Raw genomic sequence first — 7,973 nt, forward strand, 5'->3', positions numbered from 1 at the left:
TAAGCACCACATAAAAATAAAGGCATTGTGTTGTGTCTATCTACACCTAAAAAATAAATAAATATTTTTTAAATGCTATATATACAATCCTGGAGGCAGGGGAAGACTGTTTTTTTGTGTTTTTTTTTTTTGTTGTTGTTTTGTTTTTTACCAATTCTGGGAACACAGACATTTAGTATGGTTGATTAGAAAATATACCTGTGTTCCAATATTTAAAATTTAAAAATTTGTTTGAAAAAGAGACCACCATAGGAAAATATTTATAATACATAGGACAGAAAAATGGTCAATGTCCCTATTACGCAAATAAGTTTTATAAATGAATAATAAAAAGATGTTGAGGTAGTAGATATGGTCAATTGAAAGCAGATGATTAAAAACATTCAATCATGTTGAAGCAACAATGAGATAATTTATATCCATTAAACTGTCAAAAAAAGTACAATACCTATTTTTGGTAGAGATACAGGAAAATATCTGCCATGTTGCTTGTAAAAATGTAAATTTTCAGAGTCTTTTTTGAAAAGCACTCTGGCAATATTTATAAAATTGAAAATATATACCATAGTCCACACAATTTTACTCATGAATTTATTCTAGACAAAAAGATAGCACCAATATGAAAAAGATATATTTACAAAATGTTTAAGTGAAGAATTATTCTATTGGAAAAAAAACAGAAATAAAGTGCTTATTAAAGGAAGAGTTGAATTTGTCACTAGATTCATAAAATGTATTTGACTCCATCAAAAATCATATGCTAGATGATGTGAATTAATTTGGAGGGATTTCTCCAGTTTATGGATTAGTAAGGAAATCCAGGATCAGAGAAACTCATGAGATATGGCCCTTATTTTTTTAATGAGCAAAAAATAATATTGTGTGTGGATGATTACATGTCTTCCCCCTCCCTCCACTTTTTAAATAAGAGCAACTTTGCTCCAGGCATGGTGGCTCATGCCTGTAATCCCAGAGGCTGGGGATGAGGTGGGGGATCCAAGTTTAAGGTCAGCCTCTGCAACTTAGAGAGGCCTTGAGCAACTGAGTAAAATCCTGTCTCTAAATACAATACTTTAAAGGGTGGTTGGAGATGTGACTCAGAGGTTAAGGGCCCCTGGTTTCAGTTTCCAGTACCAAAAAAGTAAATAAATAAAAATAATAGCTTTATTGACATAATTCGCCATTTTAAAGAGTACAATTCAGCATGTCACACATTTAATATACATTTTTTTATGTTTTCATGGGAAATTACCAAAAGAAGACTGAGACCCAGAAAGCTTGTCTGTTTATGCAGAAGGTGGAAACAGAGAAGCATCAGGATCCTGTCCTAGGAATGGCCTCACAGGTTAGAGACGTTAGTGGTCATGGGTGCTGTGCATAGGTATTTTTTTTTTAAATATGAAATGCTTCACAAATTTGCGTGTCATCTGTGCACAGAGGCCATGTCTAATCTTCTCTGTATTGTTCCAATTTTAGTATAAGTGCTGTCAAAGCAAGCACGCATGCAGGCATTCTTGATGAAGAAGATGAAAGAGCAGGACAGTCAAAATGTATTCATCCAGAGCTTCTTGCCCCTTAACTTGAATGAAACTCTTTTTCCTGATTATTCCTCCATTACAGGAGCAAATATTTTAAGAAAATTATGGCTAAGAATTTGATTACTGCCTCATCCTTTGTGAAGCATTTCATATATTTTTTTTAAAGGTGTTCTACCATTTGGCACCCTTTCTTTCCACCTATATCTCTCCCCAAATGGACACATGTATTTAAAACAAAAGCGGATCACAGTGACACACAGGACAACTCCAGAGGCAATAATCCTACCCCCAGAGTTGTGCAGCTGGGCCATCCTGGCCTTGTGAGGTTTAAGTATTGAAAATACTTCAGCAAATATTAAACTGTTCATTTGTACTTTCTCCTTTAATGGATATTTCATTGCCATTTTTTTTTTATTCTGAAGGTCAAGCTATGAAAAATACACACCTTTCACAGGAAAGGTCTGGCATTTCTCTTCTGTGGGAGAGTATATAGCTTTAAAAGCAGGCTCTCTAGAAAGAGAAGCCTGTTGAATTTCTCTGTTATACTCTGAGAGCCCATGGGAGCAGGGCTAGAAGGTCCTGTTCCTACTTTCTTGTGTGAAAGAAGAGGTGACACTCCGTGTACCCTTCTTTAAGGCTTATTTAGAGAAAAATAGAAGAAGGTGGTAAAGGAACATCACATCTCTTCTCTCTTTCCTGAGGAACATAAGGGGAGACCTAGGTAAGGGAGAGCAGCAGTGGGACTGTGTCTCCTCCCTGCCCCTTCTGGGCTTCGTTCCCACAGGTAGGGGAGAAAGCCAGCTGGCTCTTGCATGGCCTCCCATTCCGGTCTCTGAGAAGGTGCTGACTCTCAGGCCACCAGGCATCCCTGCACAGAAGACTCATAAGTAATACATCATTTTGTACTCAGTAATGAAAGGCTGTCTGTCCACAAAGAAGATGGTAGCAACGGGAAGAGGCATCAGGACTGCATGCATAGGTCAGAAGCTAGATGTCTGGTTATTGGTGCCATGTGCCATGGTGCCTGAGCTGAGTCTTGAGCTGATATAAGTGCCCAGGTGGTTCACATGATGAATTTGGAGATAAATAGGATGTCAGACACCTACCAGGGCCTGGCCAGAAGATCTCGCAAAGACTAGGGGGAGGTCAAGGCAAGGGGGTACCACTTCAGAGCCAGTGAGAGATATAAGGAGGTCAAATCAGCCAGGAGAAGGTGGCTGATGCTCTGTGGGAACATTCTAACGTAAAAGAACAGGCCACACTTCTCCTGCAGAACATGGAGCTGGTGAAATCAGCACCACCAAGGGACAAGGCTCAGGGTCTAGAAGACCAGACACTGAAGGGCAAGCTGGGGGCTGGTGGGCCTCCCGGTGCCAACACAACCAGAGATATAGAAAGGAGAGAAATGGGGAGGAAGAGGATTTAGAGAGATTGTGCATCTTTTATTCAAAAGACTTTATTCTATGTAAAGGGAATGTTAAAAATGATTGAGATGAAAGTAAAGCACTAAGCTAGATTGGACATCATGTTAAGTTTTGTTTTCCTTTTTAAGGAAGGAATGATGGGTGGCCCAGGGACATAACTACTCAATCACAAGCAAGTTTTGTCTGCAAAGCCAAGCAGAGCCATCAGTGTTCCAGCATTCCTCTCTGGCACACAGCTGGAACTATGCCACTTCCTCTCGTTCTGCTCACAGATATGGTTTCTGTGGACCTCAGGAAAACCTCTGCCCGGGGGCTCCGGTCCCTACCCTGTTTCTGCCCATTTAAGAGTGTGTTAGTAAAGCAGCTGGAGGGCTCACCGGAATCCATCTAGCCACTGTGAGAATCCAAAGAAAATAATCTGTCCCTAAAAAATGCATATTTTTAGTAGCCTACTCCCCTGAGAAGCAAAACTACAGAAAAGACACTTCTGGAAAATCATCTTATCAACAAGTAATGAGCTGCACAACTCTAAACAGCAAGCAAATAAAAGCCCCTCTCCCTGCCTTTTACTTTGACCTTTCTCAGCCTGTTTCCACTTTACCTTGGTTAGGTTTTGGGTCTTGGCTAAACTGTGATGTTCTAATTTCCCCCCTTTTTCTTTTCAAACCACAGTAACTCACACAGGAGCCAAACCTCTTAACTAAAGAATAATTTATGACTGAGCAGCCAGCATTTTGGACAAAGTAGTTCTGGGGGAGGGGGGCAAGAGTTCAGAAGTTGACTCCCAAGCAGGGAAGGTTAGTGGCCTCCACCTCAGGCCTGGCCTGCTGGGATTATCACGTTGTGGGAGGGTCTGTGCCAAGGCCAGAACAAACCTCCCCCTGAATGGGCTCAGCTAAACCTGCAGAACCTACAGAGCAGCGTGACTCTGCGCTCTAAGGACTTGTTCTTCAGTGGGAGAGTTATTGAAACGTAAGATATTCGGTTACTTCTGTGAAGAGAGACCATGTTGCTTGAATAAGTGATCTGTAAGTACATCATGTGGCTTCATTGAAGGCAACAGGCAAACCAGCAAAGCTCCGAGTGGTGCTTAGCAAGACATGGCCCAGCCAGCATATCATAAGAAGATGATGCACTGAGGACATTGTATACAATTTTGATATTTCAAATCACCTGCAGGAGTGCAACTCATGATCCCCAATTCCACTCTTAGGGTACCTCAGCAGTTAGTTGGATTTGAGGGCAAGGCACCTGACCTGGCTGTAAATAACCAGAGCGGGCATGCAACCTTTGAAAGTAACACAGGCAAGGCCAGCCTGAAGGAATTTCTACCGGGGGCAGGGGGAGGGGGGACTTTCAGCCTTAAGGGCTGGATGTCACCAGAGACAGAGGTTTAGTCAGAACTAGTGATAACTCTGAATAAGTTTAGGATTCTCTACAGAAAATGAGATAATTACCCAAACACCCCCTGGATTGCTGGAAGAGAGTGAAGGAAGCACACCTGGGCACTGGCATGAACAAGAGTCCTTGGCTTGGAAATCCCAAAGGCTGAATGTTCTCTCTGAAATGCAGATGCTAACACACAGGGAGGGTGAGGAGGTGAAGAAGAGAAGTTCATTGGATTAGACAGAGGGGAAAGAAGGGAAGGCAGGGAGATGGGATAGGAAAGAGTAGAAGGAATCTGACATAACTTTTCTGTGTTCATATATGAATACACCACCAGTGTAATTCCACATCATGTACCACCACAAGAATGGGATCCTAATTAGAATAAATTGTGCTCCATGTATGTATAATATATTAATATATACTCTACTGTCGTGTATATCTAAAAAGAACAACAAAAAAGTGATTGGTTTTTACGCCTTCAGAAGAAACGTGCTCTCTTACATGGTGGAACACACATATCCCATAATAGTCCTACCTCCCCCTGCCTTTCTGGGGTCACTGACCAGAGAAGATAGACCATATCAGTATGCAGTGTCCCTGGCTGCTGCTGGTGCTCTCTGCAGGGAACCAGGCCGAGTTGACTCCAGAATCCTGGGTGCCTGTGGTGAGCCTGGGATCTGTGAGCTTAGGGAGCTGTTGCTGTCAACAAATGGGCCTCCCTGGGGATTAACTGTGTTGGCAAAGAGAGAACAAGCTCTTGAAAACTTCTGTGGTGAGGTAAAGTGTGGCTTACTTGGCAAGGCCACCCTGTATGTGAGTCAACTCAGTGCCACTCCAGTCAATTTGACAAATACTTACAGCAGCATTTCCCAGATGGTCTATTAACAATGCTTATTTTGTAGTTCAAGATGCGACCTTCTGATAGACGGCTATAAGCTATACCAATGATCCTATTAAATTCCCTCACATGGGCTGGTTTCCAGGGCGATTACCAGACAGCATCTAAAAACTTTGCCCTCAGATTAAGAAAATTAATTTAATGAACTCCTTTCCCACTTAATTTCTTTGCAGTATCGACTGGGAAAGTAAAGCACAACTAGAGAAGGAATCCTTTTTTGTTTTAAGATAATTGATATAGTTAGGAATGTGTGTCCCTCTAGACTTGTAATGATAGGCCCCTGCCGGGCTTGACAGGGGATATGGTTTCAAACATTGTAGCATTTTGCTGATGAACATGCCCCACTGAGTTTCTAACCATTAATTTTCTAAATTGTATGTTTTAAAACTTGATAAGACTTGTTTGGTTACTGAATTACATCCTCTTCTGAATTCTTCTTTCTGAAAGATTCCCCCCCCCACACACACCTTAAAGGGATATTACCCTACTTTGCACCATCTTCTCAGCAGACAGCTGTTCTCAATGTGCTTAAGTCCCTCTCCAGGCCTGCTTACTAACTTTCACATCTGCAGGATGGATGGGAAAGGCTGGTTTCACAACCTGAGCCTGTTGCCATTATTGCAATTCAGCAGAGAAGGAAAGGGCAATTGCTGTTGGACCAGGTCTGACCTAAGCTCTGCATTTTGTCTGTGGCTTCTGTTCCCTTGGTTTTTTTTTTTTTTTTTTTCTTTTTCCTTTTTAGCTCAGATCTCATGCAAACCTAAGGGCTGCAGACCCAGATTTCTGAGACTGTATGGTTCATGCTTCCCAGCCAGAGAGAACCTCACCATATGGGGCTTGCTGCATCCAACTCCTTTATTGATCTACACAGAAATCCACATATAGAATCCATCTTGTAGATTCAGGAAAGGGAATTTTTTTTTTAAATACAGAAACAATATAACTAACACATATTATGATATATCATTTTTATCGTATCTCAGATATCCACCAATTCCATAGTGCATTACAAATATGAAAATCTCGGTTAAAATTTTTACTGCTACTAAGAAGACCACACCTGTGAAAGGGAAGGCTTTTAATAAAGGAATGAAAGTAAAAGGCAAAGAATGATAAAAGGCAACAGAGGCCAAAAATATATCTAGTAATATTGATCTTATTAATCTAATACAGATTTTAATATTGAGCTTCAGATTTTTTCTACCTATTTATTACTATGGGGAATTCTTTTGCCTTAAAGAAATATTTAACACTATTGCTTCTGTCTGTTCTTTTAGTTGCTTTTGCTGAAAATAAGTAGGTATCAGATTTTTATGCTCCCTAAGTCAAGTTACCTTTCCAGTGTCCCAAACCTGGGCTCTACTTGAATGAGAAAAAAATTACATTCTCTTTTTATTAATATCTAAAAAAAAATTAGTATTTCTTTGATTTGTAAAGAAATGTAAAGTGAGGGAGACTGTACCACAAGTTGTAATAATCATTGGGACTTTGTCAACATTATAAAATATATAAATTATATATCTTGTCATAACCAACTATGCAGACAAGTAAATTATTTATGTTTAATAATTAAGTAAATTATTAAACAGAGACGAGTGGGGGGAGAGAAAGGGAGAGAGAAGGGAAACTGTATGGAAATGGAAGGAGACCCTCATTGTTACACAAAATTACATATAAGAGTTTCTGAGGGGAAAGGGGAAAAAAAAAACAAGGGAGAGAATTAGACAACAGCACATGGGGTAGAGAGGGAAGATGAGAGGGAAGGGGAGGGGGGATAGTAGGGGTTAGGAAAGGTAGCAGAATACAACAGTCATTAATATGGTAATATGTAAAAATGTGGATGTGTAACCGTTGTGATTCTGCAACTTGTATTTGGGGTAATAATGGGAGTTCTTAACCCACTTGAATCAAATGTATGAAAGATGATATGTCATGAGCTTTGTAATGTTTTGAACAACCAATAAAAAAAATATTTATGCTCATTGACGAGTTGAATCTAGTGGTTTTTATAAAAATCCACTGGTGGGTATTTCTTTCTTTTTCTTTTTCTTTTTTTTTTTTTTGTTTGTTTGTTTGTTTGCACCAGAGATTGAACTTAGAGGCAATTAACCACTGAATCACATCCCAGCCCTTTTTTTTTTTTTTTTTTTTTTAAAGAGAGAGTGAGAGAGGGAGCTACCACTTGAGCCACATCCCCAGCACCCCGCCCCCCAGCCCTTTTTAACATTGTATTTAGGGATCAGATCTCACTGAGTTGCTTAAGGTCTTGCTAGGTTGCTAAGGCTGGCTTTGAACTCAGGGATATAGGCCTGTGACACTGCACCCAGCTTCTTAGTTTATTTTTCAGGGAAGCAAATTTACTAGTAAGCTACAGATTTTAAAAAGCATTTTGGTAACTGAGCATCAAAATAGTTCTTTGTATTTTATTTTATGTATTCAAATTTTTCCTGTAAGCTAAAATAAAGCAATAACATTATTCTGATAAGGAGTTCAAGAAATAATCAAATTACTAAAGAGCACTATATCACCACACACACACACGCAAAGTTAGAAATTGCACACCATGCCCACTTAATGGGTGGCACAGAGCAGGTGATGCTTCAAGGACAGTTTGAAGGAATCAGAGAAAACAGTGTCATGCTTAGACAAGCCAAGTTGGCCATGCATGGGGCAAACTACAGGGATATGTCCCAGACTTGTTCTTTCCAACACTAACACCTTTAG

The 7,973-nt window shown here is 40.1% G+C and overlaps 1 non-coding gene across 1 annotated transcript; it reads right to left on the bottom strand.

Annotated features, from left to right (window-relative positions):
- Positions 1-1,392: 1,392 nt before the first annotated feature.
- On the bottom strand, positions 1,393-1,500 carry LOC143400643 (U6 spliceosomal RNA). The gene has a single exon (XR_013091540.2). It is a non-coding gene; the product is annotated as a U6 spliceosomal RNA (small nuclear RNA).
- Positions 1,501-7,973: the final 6,473 nt, after the last annotated feature.

The sequence above is a fragment of the Callospermophilus lateralis genome, chromosome 5 (assembly GCF_048772815.1).
Source record: "Callospermophilus lateralis isolate mCalLat2 chromosome 5, mCalLat2.hap1, whole genome shotgun sequence".
Classification (NCBI taxonomy): domain Eukaryota; kingdom Metazoa; phylum Chordata; class Mammalia; order Rodentia; family Sciuridae; genus Callospermophilus; species Callospermophilus lateralis.